The 22,693-nt window shown below is 49.9% G+C and overlaps 1 protein-coding gene across 2 annotated transcripts in view; it reads left to right on the forward strand.

Moving 5' to 3' along the window:
- The window catches only part of ATP23 (ATP23 metallopeptidase and ATP synthase assembly factor homolog), a 93,193-nt gene that overhangs the window by 15,818 nt on the left and 54,682 nt on the right, over positions 1-22,693 (forward strand). For both annotated transcript variants that reach the window (XM_082666256.1, XM_082666257.1), the window contains one exon: positions 11,698-11,780. The gene's annotated coding sequence lies outside the window, so the exon portion shown is untranslated. The remainder of the gene's footprint in view (positions 1-11,697; positions 11,781-22,693) is intronic.

Consider the following 22,693-nt stretch of genomic DNA (forward strand, 5'->3'; position numbering starts at 1 on the left):
CCTCAGGAGTCAGGATAGCTAGGTTTCCTTCCCGCCTGCCACTTGTGGGTCAAGTCCCTTTCCCACCCTGGGGCAGTGGAAAGAGAAGGGGCTCTGGAGTCAGATAGAACCAGGTTCCAACCTGGCTCCTTCATTTTCTGGCTTTGTGAGTTGGGCGGGTTGCTTAACATCTCTGAGCTCCAGTTTCTTCATCTGTCAAAGCAGTGATAATGAGTACTCACCTCCGAGGGTTGAGGTGGGGATTAAATGAGATTATCTTCCTGAAGAGCCCACCCACTGCCTGCCGTATAGTAGGTGTTGTATAAATAATGGCCCCCTTCCCTCTTCCCTTCTCTTCCCTCTGCTTCTGTTCAAAGGGGAGAAATTTTAGATCCAGAATTTCAGAAATTCTATAGGAAAAATGACCCAGAATCCTCAACTGGTAAATGATGAGAGAGAGAAAGAGGGAGAAACAAATGGAATGTGTGGACCTTATTTGGATCCTGATTCAGACAAACCGACCGGGAGAAGAAAAAGACCATCAGGGAGGTTTTGCTATTGGCTGGATATTCAATAATGTGAAGTAATTGTCGCTGATTTTTTAGGTGTGATAATGGTATTGTAGTTACTCTTAAAAAGAGTCTTTATCTTTTAGGGTATATACGGAAGAAATTACAGATGAAATAATATGGTAGTTGGGATTTGCTTTAAAATAATTGAGTGGACTGAAGTGGGTGCTGGGGCGCAGATGAGGCAGAATTGGCAATCCACCATGTGTCGATGACAGTTAAAGCCGGGTGATGGGACTTCCCTGGCGGCCCAGTGGTTAAGACTTTGGGCTTCCAATGCAGGGGGTGCGGGTTTGATCCCTGGTTGGGGAACTAAGATCCCACATGCCATGCAGCGCGACCAAAAAAAAAAAAAAAAAAAAAAAGCTGAGTGATGGTCTATGGGGGGTTGGTCAACTATTTTCTATGCTCTTGTGTAAAAAAGGCAGTGATCCTTTCTAGATGGGAAGTGTCTCTTCCATCTGTCTCTTCCTGTGGATCCTTCCAGCTCTTCCCTTGCTTCAAGTCCACCTTATTGCTCTCCTGGACTATTAGGACAGCCTCCTCCTATAGTCTCCCAGCCTTTGGTCTCTCTCCCTTCCAATCTCCTTCCCATTTTGCTGCCGAAGTTATCCTCCCAGCACACAGATCAGATCTTGTTACTTACCTGCTTAAAAATCTTTCGGTAACTCCCTACTGTCAATAACCTATAGGAGTATAAAACCCTTAGTATGATACACAAAGCCCTTCACAGTCTAAACTCAGCCTTTCTGCCCAGTCCCAATCCCAGCCTGATCTTCACCCCTCATGAAGCCAGGCTTTGGTCACACTGGCCAGGCACTTTCAGACCTCCGTGTCTTCTCCTGTGCAGCTCTCTGTTTGGCAGGTCCTCCCACCTCTCCCCTAACTTCATCTATTAAAGACTAAATTATTTTTCAAAGCGCGGTTCGAGCGTCATTCTTCCTTCATGCTTTCTGGAAGTCTTTGCACCGTTCACTGAATATCTGTCTCTCTGTCTTCTGGCATATGGCGGGCTCTCACTTCCTTGGCTCTCTGAGGTTGGATGGGGCCATGTGACCAGTTTTAGCCAATGGGTTGTAAGTGGAAGTCACACATTTCACTTCTGAGCCAAGAATTCAATTGCTAATTCAAAATCCTCCCAAGCTCTCTTTCCCTCTGGCTCAGCAATATCCAGATATCTGCTGCTCTGTCAGCCTGGGTTCTGGCGTGAGCGTGATGCTATGGGGCAGAACCTCCTGTCCAGCATGAGGGCTAAATAAGTGTGGGAGAAATAAATCGGAGGGGGTGCTTGTCTCTTCAGCATAACCGAGTCTATTCTGACTGATAATTCTTCTCTCTGTGATGTAGAATCAACTGTGCTGTTCTCCTTCTGTTTGCGCCCTAGTCCTGTGTGTGTACCGTGTCTAGATGATACAGCCCTTCAGGTCAGGAATTCTATTTTGCACTGCTTGTATTCTGGCCCCCAGCGCTTAGCATGGTGACCTGCAGAGCGGAGGTGTGCACCGAACATCCAGCAGTGCAGAGCTGTGGTTGGTGCAGCTGGTGGGGCGGGTCGTGCAGGGGTTAAGATGTGCCATCCTTGCGAGGGGCCCCCACACTCATTCGTCACGGGAGTCGTGATGGTTTGGAGATGGAGCTGGGATGGAGCTTGATGTTCTCAGTGGATGCTGTGCGCAGCCCCAGGGAATGGCTCGTGCCTGGTCTAAGCCAATCATAATCATCCCCTTATCCTTGTGCTTATGAGTCGTTTACACACGGGCAATTACATGGTCCAGTTCTGGACAATGAGATGTAAGGGGAAGTCTTGTTCTCTCCTTGAAAAACAGAAAGAGATGAGAAACACAACTGGTCTGTTTGGAGTTTGGATTTCACTGAAAGCAGAATCTGAGAAAGGACTCAAATGCTAACGTTTCCATGAGAGGTTTCCGTGAGAGGGGATCCCAGGGAGCAGAGGAGAGGGAGAAGAGAGGGTAGAGTTGGGAGAATGAAACAGGAAAGGAAGACAAGCCAATAAAGGGTGTACTTTTGAGCTTGTTGCACTGGGGCTTAGTCCTGCTGGGGACCCTCTGAGGGACATCCGAATGGTCCCTCCATAGGCGGGAGGCTGGGGCATTTACCCAACGATGTTCATTGGTTGCTGGTCATTCCTCCTTTTCCTGGAACTGGATGTTCACTGGTAACCTCCTGGTGACCAGAATCCAGTGGGCATCTTGCTATTCAGTTGCTTCTTTGCTGTGTTTGTCCCCCACTTCCTGCTCCTGAGCTCTCTTCTGCCCTGGTTTCTAGGCCAAGTCTTCCTCCATTGCTTCTCTGCAGCCTCTCTGGCCACCTCTTGGTTTCCTTCCCAGGCTCCTTTCCCTTTTTCCACTCTGTAGACATCTCCTAGATTCTATTCTGGCCTTCCCCACTTCTTCTACCTACTCTCACTGGGCAAACTGATTCATGAAATGGTTTCAGCTGTTACTGTTGTGACGCCAGCTCCCAAATCTACACCCCCAGCTCCCTGTCCTGAGTTCCGCAGGCATATATCTATCCAGCCAACCAACAAATATTTATTGAGCAGTTTTGTTCTTTTTTGTCCTTTGGCCACGCCGGGCAGCTTGTGGGATCTTAGTTCCCCGACCAGGGATCGAACCTGGGCCCCTGGCAGTGAGCGCACCGAGTCCTAACCACTGGACCGTCAGGGAATTTCCTTTATCCAGCAGTTTGAACCTGCCAGGAGTTGGGATAAAGCAGTAGACAGGAACTCACCTTCTAGGAGGGCTAGACAATATGGAGCAGTAGACAAAATCCAAATAAACCAGATAATTTTAGCTAATGGTAAGTGCTACGCAGACAATAGTACAGGCCCGTGTGATAGAGCGTGTGCGTGTGTGTGCGCACTATTTCCGACTGACTGAGGAGGTGGCATTTGAGCAGGGATCCTGTTGTTTGTGGTTGTGAAAGTGCAAAGGTCAGAGTGAACTTACCAGTGTATCTGAGGACGGATAGGAAGGCCGGAATGGCTGGAATGACGTCAGCACAAGGCAGTGTGGTGAGAGATAAGGTCAGGAAAATAGCAGGGCCGGGTGAGCAAAGTTTTAACAAGATCTGCAGGTGATGGTTACATGCGCTTTTGCACACATTGGAGAGCAACTTGGGGAGGTGGAGAAGGGAGGAGATGAGAAGAGAAACTTCATTTAAGTTATTCTCCCAGGGAATTCCTTGGTTGGTCCAGTGGTTAGGACTCGGGGCTTTCACTGCCGGATACCTGGTTGGGGAACTAAGATCTCCGCCAACCTCGCGGTTCGGCCAAAAAAAAAAAAGAAAACAAAAAAAAATTATTCTTCAAAAGTATCTTGGGAAGTGTAGAACACAGAGAAGTATAAAATACTACCACGCCCTCCTATGAGCCCATAGCCAGCTTCAACACCATTAACTTAATTTAACAAAGGAAACTGAAAGTAGCAGCCCGGAATGTAGGAGGAAAACCAGGGAAGTACTATGTCCATGAAGCCTGTCAAAGAGAGAGGTCATTGGTGGCAAATAAAGGCAACATGGTCTTGTAGGTTTCTTTTAGTTTTGATCTTTTTACTCAAGTATAGCTGATTTTCTTTTTTAAAAAAATTATTTATTTATTTATTTGGCTGCATTGGGTCTTCGTTGCTGCGCGCAGGCTTTCTCTAGTTGCGGTGAGCAGGGGCTACTCTTCGTTGCGGTATGCGGGCTTCTCATTGCAGTGGCTTCTCTTGTTGTAGAGCACGGGCTCTAGGCTCACAGGCTTCAGTAGTTGTGGCACATGGGCTTCAGTAGTTGTGGCTCACGGGCTCTAGAGCGCAGGCTCAGTAGTTGTGGCACACGAGCTTAGTTGCTCCGCGGCATGTGGGATCTTCCCAGACCAGGGCTCGAACCCATGTCCCCTGCATTGGCAGGCGGATTCTTAACCACTGGGACCCCAGGGAAGTCCATAGCTGATTTTCAATATTGTGTTAGTTTCAGGTGTGCACCATAGGGATTCAGTATTTCTGCAGATTATACTCCATTATTGGTTATTACAAGATAATGGGTATAATTCCTTGTGCTATACAGTCTATCCTTGTTGCTAATCTATTTTATATATAATAGTTTGTATCTGTTAATCCCATACTCCTAATTTATACTCCCTCTTCCCTCTCTGCTTTGTAACCGTAAGTTTGTTTCTATGCCTGTGAGTCTATTTTTGTTTTGCATATACATTCATTTGTATTATTTTTTAGATTCCACATACAAGTGATATCCTACAGTTTTGTCTTTCTCTGTCTGACATTTCACTAAGCATAATATTCTCTAGGTCCATCCCTGTTGCTGCAAATGGCAGTATTTGGTTCTTTTTATGGCTGAGTAATACTCCATTTATATAACCATACCACATCTTCTTAATCCAGTCGCCTGTTGATGGGCATTTGGGTTGCTTCCATGTCTTGGCTATTGTAAATAGTGCCGCTGTGAACATTGGGATGCATGTATCTTTTCGAATTAGTGTTTTCATTTTTGTCCAGATATGTGCCCAGGAGTGGAACTGCTGAGTCATATGATAGTTCTATTTTTAGGGAACCTCCATACTGTTTTCCATAGTGGCTGCACCAACTTACACTCCCACCAACCGTGTAGGAGGGTTCCCTTTTCTCCACATCCTCACCAACATTTGAGAAGCCTTTCTAAATTTCTCAAGGCAGACTTAGGTGCACCTTCTTTTATCCCCCTGGTTAATGTTACAGTCCTAACCTCATTTTGGTAACACCATTTAGGTGTCTGCTCCCCTCTACATTTGGCTATAAACTCCTTGTTGGTTGCCTACCCAGCAGCCATTCCCTCCCTACTGCCACAGTGCATGGTTCCCCTTAGAAGATTTCGCCCATTGCCAGCACTGGGATTTGGGTGGGATGGACTCTTATCTCCAATTATCCCTTAGCCACTCAGCACACTGGCCACAAGGGCTGGCTCAGGGGTGGTTACTTGACCCATTTCGAGTGAATGAGAGAATATGAGTCCCAGGACTTGTAAAGCAGATACTAGTGTGAGGATATGAGCTGGGAATTGCTGGGGCCACTTTATGACCGGATGAACCTGGAGCTGATGGAAGGCCTGAAGCTGCATGAAACATGGTGATGAAGCCACCATGAAAAGCCGAGGGGGAGACAGGGAGCAGAGCCCTTGCTGACACTGTATGCACTCTTGCATCAAGCCTTGCTCAGAGCCAGCTCTTCCTCTGGACTTTAGAGTAATGTGATCCAATAAATTTTCTTTATTGTTTAAGCCGATTGAGTTGGATTTTTGTTTATTTCAACCTAAAAAGTCCTAACTAGCACAGAAATTAGTACCATGAGCCAGGGGTTTCAAGAGGCAGCTCCCCGCTTAGATGATTCAACCCTAAAATGATTCAACCCAAGGAGGTAAGATGAAGGGTAGTAATAACCCCTATATCTTGGGTTGAGAAACTGGCAGTCTGATACAGCTAGTTATACAGTTTCCTATTGTATCTTGGGATGTAGCTCATGTGCCTACTGTGGTTATAGCAGCACATTACTTAGTAGAGAAATTTAGAGCATTGGATAGGGTTAGTTCCTTCTTGTTGCTCTTAGTAAGGTACTATAAAAAGGTAAACTTATGTTCAAACTAGCCTACCCAAAAACAGAAAAGGAAGAAAATAGAGCTTTGCTAAGAGAAGCTCTTTCTGCTTATGGTCAAAAGTGGCTAAGGGGGCTTCCCTGGTGGTGCAGTGGTTGAGAGTCCGCCTGCCGATGCAGGGGACACGGATTTGTGCCCCGGTCCAGGAAGATCCCACATGCCGCGGAGCGGCTGGGCCCTTGAGCCATGGCCGCTGAGCCTGCGCATCCGGAGCCTGTGCTCCGCAACGGGAGAGGCCACAGCAGTGAGAGGCCCGCGTACCGCAAAAAAAAAAAAAAAAAAAAAAAGTGGCTAAGATTCTGGAAACTGGAAGGACAGGGACTTCCCTGGTGGTCCAGTGGGTAAGACTTCACGCTCCCAATGCAGGAAACCCGGGTTCAATCCCTGGTTGGGGAACTAGATCCCGCATGCATGCCGCAACTTAAGAGTCCGCATGCAGCAATTAAAAAAAAAGATCCCGCATGCTGCAACTAAGACCCGGCGCAGCCAAAATAAATAAATAAATAAATATTAAATTAAAAAAAAGACTGGGACACACATGAAGTCTGATCCCTAGCTCTTTCCTAAGTACCTCCTGGTTTTCATTACCTCCAAGACAAAGGGAACCATCAATTCCATTAGATATGTAAGTGGGATATAGCCTACAGGCCAGGACCAGACTCAGGATGCCTCTCCAGCTGTCCTAAGGTATAGCTCAAGATTAAATGTAAGGCTGAGTGTCTGGGAAAGCACTAAGGCCTGTTACTTAGAGAAAGATATACCCACACCAGACTCCAGACCCAAAGACTAGTCTCAACAAGATTTGTGGGGGGTTTTTTTGTTTTTTTTTTGCGGTACGCGGGCCTCTCACTGTCGTGGCCTCTCCCGTTGCGGAGCACAGGCTCCGGACGCGCAGGCTCAGCGGCCATGGCTCAAGGGCCCAGCCGCTCCGCGGCATGTGGGATCCTCCCAGACCAGGGCACAAACCCGTGTCCCCTGCATCGGCAGGCGGACTCTCAACCACTGCGCCACCAGGGAAGCCCAAGGTTTCTGGTTTTATAGACTAGCTCACAGAATCCACCAGAAGCAAACAGACTGGAAGCCTATCAAGGGAGTTATAGTGCCAAAGAAACTCTAAGCCCAGATGCCAATGGCCAGAGACTGTTCAACTCCTAACAAATTTCTTAGGTTTCCAGACCCAGTGAATCAACCTTCATAGGGATAAAACATTAAAGCAGTATTTCTTACATTTTTATGTATATAAGAAGCTTATTAAAAATATCAATTCTTGGGAATTCCCTGGTGGTCCAGTGGTTAGAACTCCATGATTCCATTGCAGGGGACCCGGGTATCTCTGGTCAGGGAACTAAGTTCTCACAAGCCGTGAGGTTCGGCCAAGAAAGAAAAGAAAGTATCAATTCTTGGGCTTCATTCCTAAAGAATATGATTCCTTCTGTCTGGGAGTGAGCTCTGGCATCTGCATTATTAATAAACTTCCCTGACGGTTCACATGCAGGTGACTGGGAACCCGCACTTTGGGAAGCATTGCATTTAGGGAACTTATTAAATTCCTTAAGGACAGCAGGACTTCTTTTGTCCTTGTAGCATCTAGCACTGTGTAGGGCACAGAATGGGAGCTTGGCAGGGCCTTGCCCACTAGACCTGAAAAGCAGGGGTATCCAAGGTTGATTTGGGAAGTGTGCAGACTGTGATTCCAGAGACGGATCTGCCCGGAGTCCCCCCTCCCCGACTCCTCGATTCTGCTTGTTCCTGCTTTGCACCTATTGGGGTGGCCTTATCCAGACACTGAGCTGGCAGTGACTATGTCTGGGATCCTCTGTCAGTGCCCCTTGTACAGGCAGAGAGTTCCGGATACATCTGTGGGAGTGAGGAGAGTGTTTACTAGGTTTCGCCATGTCTATTTTCTTCCTTCTACTGCACCTCAGACAGGGAGTGTTCTGAGAGCCTGAGTGAAGCAGCTACACTTTTCTAGTACCTTAGGTGACTCATGTGTCTCAACTCCACACGCCTTCCATCGAAGGCCTTGGAATTGTCAAGGTCAGGATATTTAGAGCCACATTCTTGGGAGTGCCCTGGACACTGCCAGCTCAGCTCAGGAAGAGGGAAGTGCTCAGAGGACAGCTGTCAGAGTTAGTGCCCACTGTTTATGGCAAGTCTGAAGCATATACCAGTCATGAGTATGGCCGTATGGTTCTGATTGGTCATGGCCAAGTGATCATAGATTTCTCTTTATTCATTCTCCTACATATTTAATTCAGCACCTACTGTATGCCAGACACCAGGGAGGATACAAAGCTATGTAGACACAACCCCACCCCAAATGAGCTCACAGACTAAGAAGTGACATAGGGCCCTGCAGAGAGACTCATGAACAATGATCATAGTCACAGGCAGGGTATTCTGAGCTCACTAAGGAAGGGCATACAATTTGGAGAGATGGATATGATGGTGGGGTGTAGCGAAATCTTCTGGGAGCAGACTCCCGGCTGAATGTATAAACTTAAGTATAAGTAACCCAGGTCAACTTCAGCTTCTGGCCAAGATGGACTAACAGGAATGGGATTTACCCTCCCACCTGAGGCCATGAAAAGGTTGTACAAAATATATGAAGCAATCGTTATGGACATCAGACAGCCCAGTGATCCTTGAGAGAGGGAGAAAAAATGAAATGAGCCCTGTGAGTGCTTCAGCCTAGTTCCTTGGGAGAGTTTCCAGGATGCAGCACAAAGAAGAGGAACACAGGTGGAGTCCAATAGTCTTTCTGAGCTGGGGAGATGGACCAGGGAGTCCAGGGAGGCCAAGGCAGCTAGACTTTTCAGGGCAGAGTACCAGAGAGTGAGATGTGGAGAGAGGAGGGAGGATAGAGAAGAGAGACAGACAGAGACAGAGATATCCAGAAATCTGCAGAGGGTTCCTTCAAGTTTTCAGCTGAGCACTGGTCAGAGCATGTGTACGAGGAAACTACCTGAGTCTAGAGAAGCAACCAAATAAAGGCAGCAGAGGAAACAATCCCTGGAGGTCACACAAGACAAATAATAGTTTTTGTTCCCACTATAGCCAGAATGGCAAACCTCATACATCACGAGGCATCAGATAGAGTGCTCAGAAGGGGATCACCTCAGTAGTGGGGAAAAATTAGCTCTAGACTAATGGATATTCTGGTCCCAACTCACAAAACTGAAAAGCAAGCCTGAAAAGGATTAAACTATTTCCAAGTAACTTAACTGTATCCCAGAACAAAGCTCAAGAATATTTATAGGAATACAAAAATATCCAGCACCTAGCAAGGTAAAATTCACAGTGTCTGCCATTCAGTTCAAAATCACCAGACATGCAAATAATTAGGAAAATATGACCCATAACAAGGAAAATCAATCTATCAATGAAAGCAGACCCAGAATTGACACAGATGTTAGAACAAAGATATTAGCAGACAGACATTAAAACAGTTACTATATGCTCAAGAAAGTAAAAGAAATATTAAGCATGTTACGTAAAGGCATGGAAGATATAAGAAAGATCCAAGTCAATCTTCTAGAAATGAAAATTATAATGTGAAATAAAAAATACCCTGATGGGATTAACATCAGATTAGACACTGAGGAAGAAAACACTAGTGACCTTGAAGATATAATTATAGAGACTATTCAAAATGAAACACAGAGAAAATAGACTGAGGAAAGAAAAAACGAACAGGGTATCAGTGGATCTGTGAGAAAACTTCTGGGAGTCTAATATATGTGTAATTGGAGTTCCAGGAAAAGGGGGAGGGCAGAAAATATATTTGAAGAAATAATGGCCAAATATATTCCAAATGTGATGAAAACTATAAACCCACATTTCCAAAAAGTTCAATGAAACCCTAGCACAAGAAACTGAATTTCAACAAGGGACATCATAATGAAATTGCTTAAAATCAGTGCTAAATAGAACATCTTAAGAGTGGGCAGTGTGGGGGGAGGGAGAGACATTTTATGACGAAGGAACAAAGATAAACAATTTCAGCAGACTTTTTTTAAAAAATAAATTTATTTATTTTTGGCTGCATTGGGTCTTCTTTGCTGCATGCGGGCTTTCTCTAGTTGCAGTGAGCAGGGGCTACTCTTCGTTGCAGTGCGCGGGCTTCTCATTGCGGTGGCTTCTCTTGTTGCGGAGCACGGGCTCTAGGCGCATGGGCTTCAGTAGTTGTGGCACGCAGGCTCTAGAGCGCAGGGTCAGTAGTTGTGGCGCACGGGCTTAGTTGCTCCACGGCATGTGCGATCTTCCCGGACCAGGGCTCAAACCTGTGTCCCCTGCATTGGCAGGCAGATTCTTAACCACTGCACCACCAGGGAAGCCCCAGACTTCTTTTTAAAAACAATGAAACCAGAAGTCAATGGAGCAACATAGTTAAAGTACTGAAAGAAGAAACTGTCACCCTTGAATTCTATACCCAACAAAAAATACCTTTCAGAAATTATGGTGAAATGAAAACTTTTTTAGACAAAATGTGAAAAAATTCATCATCAGCAGACCTGCACTATGAGAAATGTTGACATAAGTCCTTCAAGCAGAAGGAAACTTATACTGTTGGATTGGCCAAAAAGTTCATTTGGGTTTTTCTGTAAGATGGTATGGAAAAACCTGAATGAACTTTTTGGTCAACACAATATATAGAAGTTTGGATGTAGATCCAGTTAAGAGCAGTAGAAATGAGATGTTCCAACTAATAAATGAAGAGGGAATGATATAACTAGAATATCACAATTTTAAAATTATTTATTTTTGGCTGCATCAGGTCTTAGTTGCGGTGGGCGGGCTCCAGAGCGGGTGGGCTCTGTAGTTGCGGCACTTGGGCTCTCTAGTTGTGGCTCAAGGGCTTAGTTGCCCCGTGGCATGTGGGATCTTAGTTCCCCAACCAGGGATTGAACCCGCATCCCCTGCATTAGAAGGCGGTTTCTTAACCACAGGACCACCAGGGAAATCCCAAGAACATTACAGTTTTGAAACCCCTACTGAATTAATGGATCTAGGCAATGAAGAACAATGGCTGATAGTATGACAAAGAGAGACAACCAGGTATTATACACATTGTTAGAGGCACACTTCACCACCTATGTGCTATCAAAAAACAAAAACAAAAAGATAATACTAAACCTGAATCTAGCCTCCAGATCTAACTACCAATTTACAAGATATCTAAGGGGAAGAGAAACATGTTAAATGACGCCACTGTGTTTTAATTAAAAAAAAAAAATCTAGGGGCTTCCCTGGTGGCGCAGTGGTTGAGAGTCCGCCTGCCGATGCAGGGGACGCAGGTTCGTGCCCCGGTCCGGGAAGATCCCACATGCCGTGGAGCAGCTGGGCCCGTGAGCCGTGGCAGCTGAGCCTGCGCGTCCGGAGCCTGTGCTCCACAACAGGAGAAGCCACAACAGTGAGAGGCCCGCGTACCGCAAAAAAAAAAAAAAAAATCTAGGCTTGGGCAATTCTGTAGGATAAACAATCAGATTGTTTTCATCAACAGAGAGATTGACATTTACACGGATGGGGAGCTACAGACTACAAGAGACTTAAGAGCCACGTAAGAGCCACGTCAACAATCCCAAGGTATGGACCTTTAGATTCCTAATTCAAACTAACGAAAAAGGGACAAAAAAAAAAGATAAGACATTTAGGGAAATGCGAACACTGACAGATACATTAAGGAATTACTGGAGGAAAAAAAAAGTTATCCAGGCCAAAGAGAGGAGGAAGATCCCTTCAGTGGGTGGGGACAGCACTGGCAAAGGCATGGCCTCTTAGGGAGAGGGGCGGAGTTGGCATTTACAGGAGAAAAGACTCCTGCTGCATATGCGTTGCGTCCTCTGACCTTGCCCCCGGGCTAGGGCTGGCTGGGGTGCTCTGGCTTCTGACAAAGGAAAATGCAGAATATTGACGTGGAGACTATTTCTGTTGACTTCTTCTGGCCTCCCTGGGTGTAGGGACCACCTGGGGGAAGAAATCTCGTTGAGGGCTTTCAAGGCCACCCTTAGCAACAGGGGACAAGCACCCAGCAGCCTGAGGGAGACAGAGGCTTTGAGCACTTCAGCCTCCTCCCACCTTCTCAGCTCTGCCTGGGGGTAGAAGACCAGGAGAGAGGAGAGAACTGGCCTGAAGGAGAGGGAAGGAGAAGAGGGAAGAGAACAAGGAGAGAGAGCTCAGCGTGCACTCAGATGCTTCCAAGTACCAACTGACTTCAGCCTCTAGACGTTAGGTGGAACACTCCCCTCCTCCCCTCGTGCTGCCTGCAGTTCAGTCCAGAGACAAAGCTGCTTGTGAGGAGGGATAAAAGGGCTGCTCCGGCCACAGAGATTAAGGAGTTTGCTCAGGTCGATGGGCAAGTTGAGATGATGAAAGGGCTGAAGGACAAGCCCGGGGCCCTGACCCCGTTTTATCCACCATCACTCAGGGCTGATCTTGTACTCTGTGGTGCCTCTGTCCTGTGGTCCCTTGCTGCACCAAGCGCCCAGTGACAAGTAACAACCAGACTCTTATTAGCCAACATTACTGAGTGCTCACTTTGCCAGGCCCTATTCTAACTGTTGTACATATTAATTCATTTCATCTTCTCAACAACCCTTTGAGGAAGGTACTGTTATTAAGCCCATCTAATAGATGAAGTAACTGAGCTCAGAGAGCGTAAGTTGCTTACTTGAGATCACGCAGAGAGTAAGTGGCCCCCCGTAACTGGACCTAGGAGAGGTCTGGTTGCAGAGCTCGTGCTCTTCACAGCCACCCCAACAGCAGTGGGGACTTCGGCACACTCCCCCAGGGGCCCGTCCACGCGCCTCCTTTCCCCCCTGGGCAGCTGAGGCCCAGGGCTGGAATCAAGGCTTCCCGGGGCTCTGAAGGAGGCCTTGGGGCCACCCTGGAAAAGCCACCCTGTGCATAAAAGGCTGGGGGCCCCCAAAGCTGGGGAAGCTCTTGCCCAAAACAAACTGCATGCCTGCCCTAAACTGTTCTCAGCTGAACAGCCTGGATGCGGGGCTGCTCGGCCCGTGATGCTTATCAGCCGTCCAAGAGAGAAATCTGCGTCGTGACATTCTGATCCCAGGGTATGAAGGGGACCTGGGGAAGGGGGCGTGAGGCAGCGCCGTGTCGGGAGGGCTCGGGCCTGGAGGGCCGCCCAGCCCAGCTCTCGGTGGGCAGCTGGGTCTCCTCCCCACGTTCTGGCAGAACACCCTTGAACGATTTAGCCTGAAATAGCATAAGAACTTCTTTCCCATTTTTTCCAGGCTTTTGGATGAAATTATATTTTACAAATGACTCATTATTATATTTATAGCTTCTCTCCAAATGATTCAAATTGTGGTTTGTCGCCTCCCTGTCTCTCAGCTCCCCCCAGCTCGACAGGAAGAAGTGCTGTTTACTGTACGGCCAGGTGTGGCCCCGAGAGCTGCTGGGCCCCCTATAATTACATGCCCTGAGCCCTGACAGGCACTCGGGCACATGGAGTCACGCGCAGCCTTTGTTCCAGCACGTCGTCGTGGTCGTGGTGGCGGTGGTGGTGGTGGGAGCTCAGGCTCGGAATCCGCCGCTGTAGGAAGTGCCTGTGTGTGCCGGTGGTGCGGGGGGGAGTGGGAAGGCTGTTCCCCGGAGGCTGTGACAGAGGGCGCCTTTGTGAGGGCAGAGGCTGGAGGAGCCAGAGCTGCACTTCCTCAGAGCACCCTGTGAGAAGGCTGGGGAGGGGGTGGGATCTGGGCCTAGGACCCCCCCCACGCCGGGCGCTATACTCCTTCCCGTCCCCCAGCCTCCACTGAGGAGCTGAGAGGGTGGCCGACGGAGGAGGTGGCGGCTCAGACATTTCAGGCTGTGCTAGTGTCTGCTTATTGACACTTGACGCTTTCTTGTGAGGAACCACTCTGGCTCTGTGTCAGGAAGGATGGGGGGTGTGCGTCTGGTGCTTGAGTCCCCTCCCCCTTCCAGGCTCCGCGCCCCCATCCCTACCCTCCTACCCTGGCTCCCCCCAGCTCCCAGGAAACTGTGGTCAGGTTAGTGTGAGAGCAAATTGCTCTTAAACAGGCCACCTTTGAAAGGAAGAGTGGCGAGAAGGCCCCATTTGCACTGACAGTTTATTCCACCAGGTGCCTGTGGGATCAACGTCCCCTTGGTCTGCTCTGCTGCGTACTTAGAAAAGTTGAAAGCCCACAGAACGGGACAGAAAGACATTCTGGAACTCACAGTGTTAGTCTCAGAGCCCTCACGACAACCCCCTGTCCCTGGGGTCCTTGGACCTGAGGCGTGGTGACCCACAGAGGCCTGTGGCTGGCTGTGGGGTGGGGGCCCTGGGGCCGCAGCAACGACAGGCCGCCCGGGCGCCCGGAAGGCCCAGAGTTGAGAAGGGAAACAGGCCACCCTAGAGGGAGCTGGCTTCTTGGGACACATCTGCAGACCCCTCCCTGTGCCTCAAGGGAAGAATTGGCTCCTTGATGTTACAGATTCTGCAGCTGAGGGGCAGCGCGGGGCAGGAGGCTGGGCCCCGACCAGGTCGGAGCTTGGAGTTGCACGCAGTCCAAGCCTCGGGCTCTGGTTGTGTCCCCAGCTCGTCCACCAGGGTTCCTTCGGGACTGCTTCCATTTTCACATCTTGGCACCGCCTGAGGGAGTGGGAAGGTGGCTCCGGAGGACGTGCTGTGGGAATGGGTGTGGACGAGCATAACGTAATTATTGGTGAAATCAATGTGGAGCCTTAACCGGATGACTTCCATCTGGGCTGAGCCGGGTCCCTGTGAGGTGTGTGAGGCTATCCTGAGGAGCGGCCAGGGCCCTAGACATGGAGGCCTGGGAACCCCTGCCTCTGGGGTGTTCCATGCAGGGGGGAGGGGCCTTGACAAGCCCCTCCTCAGAGGGAAGGGAAGGGAAGGCTGGGAGAAGGACCAGAAGGGGTCCTGGTGAGGTAGGAGTGGCAGCAGGAGGAAAGGGAAGGGCCAGGTGTGGACTCACCTGGGCTGTGGGTGACCTGAACGTCCTCCTTGGGCCTGAGGGACAGAGGGACTCTTGTTGGAGAGAAGTGCTGCCTCCTGCGTCCCGTGTAGAGCCGGGGCTGGCGGGCTTCCGACAGCAGCAAAGCCAGCTGGTGGTCAGACTGAGGGGCAGCCAACTCAGCTAACTGAAGCCACCTTTGGGCCACCTTCTTTGTGGGGTTTGTGGTCCTGTAGCCGCCCTACTTGTGCTGGCACCTTTTCACCAGTCAAATTTTGACAGTCATGTCAACGAATTAGAGTACCTTGAAGATCGTTAGAAGATGCCGTTTTTGAATATGTGCTCGAGGGGTTCAACTCTCCCTGGCCTTTCGCGTACCCCTCCCCCAACTCTGCCCCTGCTTGGAACCCCACTGCATGCCTGGTGGAGGTGATGCGATGGGCAGTCTGTGGGCAAAGCTGGATCCCAGCTCTGCATTAAGAGCGAATCGTGGAGAAGATGTGTCTTGACAAAATGGGCCTTCATGGCGGAGATCAGACTGGGAAGGACTCGGCTTCATTCCACCTCTGATGAGGGTGATGGTTTAGGGTGTTGGTGGAAGATCAAAGTTATTATCTTTAGGTCGTATTTATGGAGTGATTTACTGTCTACCTCCCTATTTTCAGGCAGCAACTTCCTTCTAATGTTTGAGATGTTTCTAGTTTGACAAAGTGAAATTAGAGATGATGAAACCAACTTGCATGCACTCCTCAAACTGTGTTCACATCCATTATCTCATGCGGGGCGGCCTGTTCCCTTCTCCATTTCCTTTATAAGGATATTGAGATGCAGAGACTAGATAATTTGCCCAAGAGCACACAGCTAGTTACTGACTAGGTTTAGAGCCAAGGTCTGAATACTCCTTTTCCAGTGATGTCTCCTCTGTGGTCCTTCTGCTTTCCATCAATTTGAAAAGGGAGCAGAAGCCTACAGCCATGTAGGTGGGGTCAGCAGAGAGATGACTGAGAGCAGGTGAGGGTGCCCTCCTTAGCCTGGAACTCTGTGACAGGTGTTCACAGAGCTGCTGAGATCCAAGGTGGCAGAGGGAAGAGCCCCCATTTGTTGAATTAACTGCAAGTCTCTCTTAGGGTCAGAGTGAATGTTGCTGACACTACGTTTTTACTGTGGTAAAGTAGGCATCATATAAAATTTCCTACTTTTACCACTCTTAAGTTTACAGTGCAGTGACATTAAGTATATTTACACTGTTGGGCAACCATCACCACCATCCGTCTTCAAAAACTTTTCCATCTTCCCAGACTGAAACTCATACCCACTGAACAATAACTCCCCATTCTCCCCTCTCCCCAGACCCTGGCAGCCACTATTCTACTTTCTGTCTCTAGGAATTTGAGTACTCTAGGGACCTCGTGTAAGTGGAATCATACAGTATTTGTCCTTTTGTGTCTGTCTTACGTTGACTTATTTTTTATTGGATCATCATTTTTAACTACAACTGGGATACTGATTAGCAGTGCTCCATGCCCATAAAGGGGTAAAAAAAAAAAAAAGAGAGAGAGAAGAAGAGAGAGAGAGAGAACAAAAGTGATTTTGGGTGAATTTCTCAACTGGGAGGGGTACCAGATGTAAGGGGGCGGTGGTGGGGAGTGGAGAAGGAGAAAGTGTTACATAGAAAAAAATGGCACGCTTTATCATTCCAGGGGAGGGGTGCATCCCCCCTGGAAATAGATGCCTCTTTTTTGAGGATTATGAACCCTGATGGAGAAGCCGCTTTGTCTGGTGAGAACAGTGTGCCCCTCTGGGCATGCTGAAGGCAAGACAAATTGTTGTGTGAGAGAAATCCACAGGAACTTGGAGTTTGGATAGAAGGGTCTAGAGGAGAAGAGAGAGGTTGGAGAAGATAGTATAAGTTGGGACTTAGGAAATAGTGAGAAATTTTTCAAGGCTGGGAGATGGTGGATCTGGAGAGTAATGTCTACTAGTAGATTTGAACTTGCTTACTGTGATTCCCCTCCATTTCCCCAAACTTTAAGTAAATGTCTACTACTGTGACCATTAGCCTGGTGGGAGTTGGAGGGGTGGCTGGTGGGGAAGTGGGAAGGGAGCATTGCACGGGTGATAGAGGGGTGCTGGGGGAGCACGGCAGCTACAGGAGGTGAGATGCAGAAGGAGGGGAGAGGCGGACAAGCAGGAAATAGAGCCAGAGGTCGCCAGAGGAAGCATTAACCTTCTGAGGGTCCTGCGCACACGGTCCGTGATGGAGGCAAGAGGCCAGAGGGACTGTGAGGCTGAGGGGGGCGACACAGTGATGGGGTCCCCATAGTTGGGATGGGGCTCAAGTCGTTTCTTGAATATTAGGGGCAGGCATTCCAGTTAGATAGCCTGAAGGAATGAGTTGCTGTGGATTTCTCTTCTTGGAGACCTTCTGGCAAAATCTAGACAGGGCACAGCCTGGTTCATTAGGAAGCAGAGGCTCTCTGTGGTCCCATCAGCTAAGCTCACTGCCTCCAGGATGTCCAGATTCACGGGGAAGAGAACTGTTTTTCTGAGAGATGGAGATGGGGCTGGAGCCAAACCCAAGCCCAGAACATGTCTTGAGCTTTCAAAACACCCTTCTCTTTAAAATCGTCTGAAAGCACAGATCTGGGGCCGTGACTGTCTCTGATGGAGACAGATGTTTTTGGGAACTTCCAGACATAGCAGGAGCCCAATGAGAGGGTCTGGCTGCTCCCACCCAGAGATCCCAGAGGAATCTGGCATGGAAGGCGAGCTTCGTGTCACCGGGAACGTTAAGAGATTCCCTCACCAGGTCCTGGGCTAAGTGTGGGCTGGGGATGGAGCCCTGCCTGGAATTACTGATGCATCCAGAGATCTCAGGACGAGCCTGCATGGTGGAGGTGGGGCCGACCGAGGACATTTCCCTCTGGTCCTCTCCAGCCTTGGCCCAGAGAACCAAGGCTCAGGGCTTGACTAGCTGGATCCCATTTTGGTCCCAGCCCAGCATCCCTTCGTTAGCTGGGTCCTGGGGAAAAGGGCCCGGCTTGGCTCACACTTGAGGAGGTTTGCCAAATGTGTTAGTTGCCACTAAAAGCTTGTAAACTGGGGTGCAGGGTGCTGAGGGGCCTGGGCTGGCCCGAGGATGTGCCGTTTAGAAGTTCCAGAAGTTCCCTGCAGGTTGGGAGGGAGGAATGTCGCTGCAGAATCACAGGCAAGCCTGTCCTGGGGCCAGGCCAGCTTTCCCTTTGATGGGCCCCTCTGCTCTGGGGGAGCTGTGTGTTCCCTTCTACTCAGGCAGCTTGGGAAAGACCAGAGGCCCTTTCAGGGAAAGGAGAAAGAGGGAAAACAGGCCTGAAAACACTGTAGTGAAAGCCTAATTCTGAGCTTCAGCTGCGGACCCAGGCCCAGGGCACAGATGCATTTTCTACTCCGTTAGGAGAATGTGGATGGGTTCTGAAATAGGTTGTTTAGGGGAACTGCAGAGCCTCAGAGCTTTGGTGCTAGAAGGATGTTGAAGACCAGCTAGTACAGCCCCCTCATTTTGCTGGGAGGCTAATTTGAAACAGAATGGAATTTGGCAGGGGCTGGGATGCCTTTTTTCTTCTGAGGCCCCGTTTCCTGAAAGAGACAGTGTCCGAGATGAGTTGATTTCACTCATTCACTCATTGGCCTCCTTGGTGCATTAAAAAAAACAAAAACAAACACAAACAAACAAACAAAACAGCCCTCAGAGGTCCAGATCTGGCTTCTTTGAAACTAACAGAGTTTGTGGCTTCCAGGGAGTTTTCAGTTTGGAGCCATCATTTCTGTTTGTTCATTAAATTGTTTGTTCACCACAGGCTTCTTGCCAGATCTCCTTTTGCACGTTATCAGGCTGTGCTTGTGAATGGCCCAGGGAAGCCAGAAACCGAACTCAGGAAAGGACTGGAATAAGGCAGGGGCTGGTATGGTCTGGGTGGGGGTTGGAAGATGGAGGTTGGCAGGCCTGTGGTTAAGGGTGGAGGTCTGAGCACCCTCAACGAGGAGCCTTACGGCAACAGAAGAGACCTTGGCGCCGCATCTGCGCAGGGCTGGACGCTGGGGCCGCCTGTGGAAGCAGAGAGGCTGCCTTAAGAAGATGGCACCTGGATTAATAAGGGAGGGCTCTGAGGATAGGCAGGCCTCTGGCACAGGAAGCTTAGGAAAGAGGAGACCTGGATGGGGGACAGCCGGCTCTATCAGAAAAAGAGCAAAGAGAGAGAGAGTAAGGGGCGCGGAATGAAGTGGGGCCTGAACTGATTATAAGTTGTGGGAGGGGCCCAGGAGGCTGCCGACTTTGATCTCACTTTCTGGACAGGCGTTTGGGTTATTTCTTATACCCACCACCCAATCACCAGAGAGCTGTCACCTTCTGATATAAGAAGCTCTTGGCAGACAAGTGAGACATACGCAGCTGGAATTGGGGGCAACAGAAGCTGGGTGTGGGCTGGGGAGGGGACATACACATGCTGGTGGAGGAGAGGAAAGTCTTTCAAAGGCTCCTGTCTGGGGAGGCCAGTGGGGGAGGAGAAAGTCAGGGCTCAGGGCAGGGGCATTGTGTGTGCTGTTCCCATGGTCCCCCTGTGCCCGGCTCAGGGCCAGGCACCCAGAAGCTGCTTACTGAATAACTGAATGAATGAAGTTGGCATCTGTCCGAACGCATGGAGTGCTGTTCTCTTGAATCCCTATGTCAACTACTATTTTTCTTCTTCAGGATTTAAAGAATAATCAAGAATATTTGCCTAACTTGAGCCTTCTGCTTCAGGAAGGATCTTACCATTGGTGTGACAGAGGGCATTAGGCACTGTTCTGTCTCAGCATAAAGACCCTCCATTTGGGGAGGGAGGGGAGACAGGAGGAGGGCCAGAATGACCTCTCAGGGTCCAGCTGGCTCTGTGGGATACAGAGGGTGGACTGAAATTCGCCAAGCTGTGCTGGTGATGCGGAGGTCATCGCACGACGATGCATTAGCAACTTTGGTTATGGCATCATGTTTTTCTCCATGTGACAGCGCCTGGCTTGTGCCTCATCCCCAGCAGATAACCAGTGGGGGAAAATAAAATGGAACTCAAATCTTTTCTCTGACAAGGTTTAACTCCTGGAACTGGTTACTCTAAGAAACCATGGGTCACCTTCCTTGGACAATTTCAGGGCCCATTACTGTGGTTTAGGGAAAAGACACGGCACTGAGAGAGATATTTCCTCCCCTCCCAGCTCTATGCCTTGTGGAAGGCTCTCATCCCCCAACTTCGCTTGGGCTTGGTTTTGGAAGTGATGGTTAATCGTCTCCTGCTGTAAGCATTTCCTGGAAGGGCTTGGTATAGTGTTCCTCCAGAGACAGGGGGATGGCTGAGATGACCTCTCCAAGTCTTGCCCACTCTACAGTTTCTGCATCTCAGGAGGATCTAAGCATTTCCTTTCCTTCATAAGTTGTCAGAGTTAACTCCACGTGGGCGTGGGCCTGGGCTCCTTGTAGCTACACCACCCTCCCTCTAATATTTAAAAGATCTGTGCTGGTTCTTAGGGCCTTAAAATCATCGATTTATTTTCCTTGGCTCTGCCTGAAAAGGCCACATCGGTCTTTTTTTTTTTTTTTTTTTCCTGAAAGCTAGGTCCTCTGGGCTAAACACAACCGCCTCTCAGCTCTAGAAATGGCTGGTTTTCATCATGCCCTTTCCCGATCAAGTTATTTCTTAAATTGCATTCCCCCCTGCTGGGTGTTCCGGGACACAGGAGCCAGTCCGTGGGGGCCCCTGGTGTTTCTTTCTCCCGGAGTACTTGAGGGAGAGCCTGTTTCTCTGTCGCACACTTTGGCCCGAAGGGGGCAGGCGGCCCCCGGCCCTGGGCAGGGGATGCTCGGGCGGCGCGGTCGCGGGCAGCTGCGACCCGGGGCGCAGACCGCGGGGCCGGGTAGGGGCGTCTCCAGCGCTCCTGAACGTGACCCACCGCCAGAACGCTGGGGAGCAAACCGCTGTGCCCCGAGGCCGAACACCGCCCTCCGCCGGCGTCTGGGGCCACCGGGCAGCGCCGCAGGAATGAGGCACCGTGGACCGAGGCCCTTCTCGGTCACGGCCGCGCCCCGGCTCGCGGGGCTCCGGCGCTCAGAGAGGCTCGGGGCGCCCCCTGGCCCGCCCGCCTGGCCCCCTCCCCTCCAGCCCAGCCCGGCGGCCTGGGCCCCTATGGGAAGGGCTGGAGGCGACACCGGGAGGGGGCCGGTGGAGGAGGGAGCGTTCCTGCAAATCACATGATTTTCCCGCTTATATAAATCACAGCTTGTTTTTCTCAACTGGCTGCAGACTTAAAGGTGCAGTGTCTTCTTTCTCTCCCAAGGGCAGGGATGCCCCGGGGTGTTTCTGACGGCCCCGAGCTGGCTGGAGGTGGCTTCACTAATGAGAGCGTCAGGGTTTAGGGAGCCCCCCACTCCCATCCCACCCCGACCCCATACTCGGGGATGTTTCCTTTTAGCTGGAGACCGGGGAAGGACATGGAAGTATGATCACCAAAGGAAGCAGAGTCAACCCGGGTTGGCGGCGTGGGTCAGAGACCTCTCTGGAGACCAGCTCCCCCTGAAAGCTGCTGGCGCCCTGGATGCCCCTGGGGAGCCCTCAGCTGAGGGGTCAACATGAAACTGTCCTGTGGGAGATCTGTTGTGGCCAAAATCAGGCTTCCAAGGCTGACGCTTGTTATTCTGACCAGTCCTGGCTATTTGTCTGAGGCCAATGTATGTGGGAAGAAAAAGGAGATCAACACGTGTTGAGCACCTACTATCTAAGTATTAGGCACCGCAGGGAGAAACCTACTAGACCCATTAGACGGTCTTCTTCAAGTGGTTTATACTGTTTGGGGGTGATGAGATAGAGACTTGTGAGAGATTACATAGCACTAGCATGTTTCAAAGCCTGTTCCAGGCTAAATAGAAGAGTTACAAGGCAGTACATAATTACTGCCTGATGAACAGTACAGATAATGAGTCTTGCAGGCTTTGAGGGGAGGGCTGGCAGGCCTGAACTGAGAGGTGGCGGGAGGGAGGAGGGGACAGCCTCCTGGGGGCACTGGGGCCACAAGTGGGGAGGAGAGGGGAGGAAAGGAGCTTGGTGTTGGAGGGGTGTGTGCAGCAAGCAATCCTTTGCTAAACTGTGGAACAGAGGAGTGGAGGATGGGGCTGGAGGCTGGAAAGACACGGGGCCAGATGCAGGCAGCCTAGGGAGCAGGGCTGAGCGCGGACTCGATTTGATGAAGGCAGCCTGGCATCCAGTGAAGGTGAAGGGCAGGTACGAGGTGTGATGTTTCTGGCGGCAGTGTACAGGTGAACTGAAAACCCTGAGGGAACCAGCTGGAGGCTTCTGCGGGGACCAGGCAGACGGAAGGTTCACAGTGCTAGGCTGTGAAGAGAAAAAGTAGAAACGAAAAGTGAAGGGTAAGAGAGATTTTGAAGAAAGAATTGAGATCATTGAGGGGTTGTGTATATGCAGGAGAAATGACCAAAAGTGATGGTGATTTTGAGCTTGGGATGCTGGGAGGAGGGGGTATGTGAGTGGTGAGGTG

This window comes from Grampus griseus (assembly GCF_964374135.1).
Source record: "Grampus griseus genome assembly, chromosome: 11".
In the NCBI taxonomy this organism is placed as follows: Eukaryota; Metazoa; Chordata; class Mammalia; order Artiodactyla; family Delphinidae; genus Grampus; species Grampus griseus.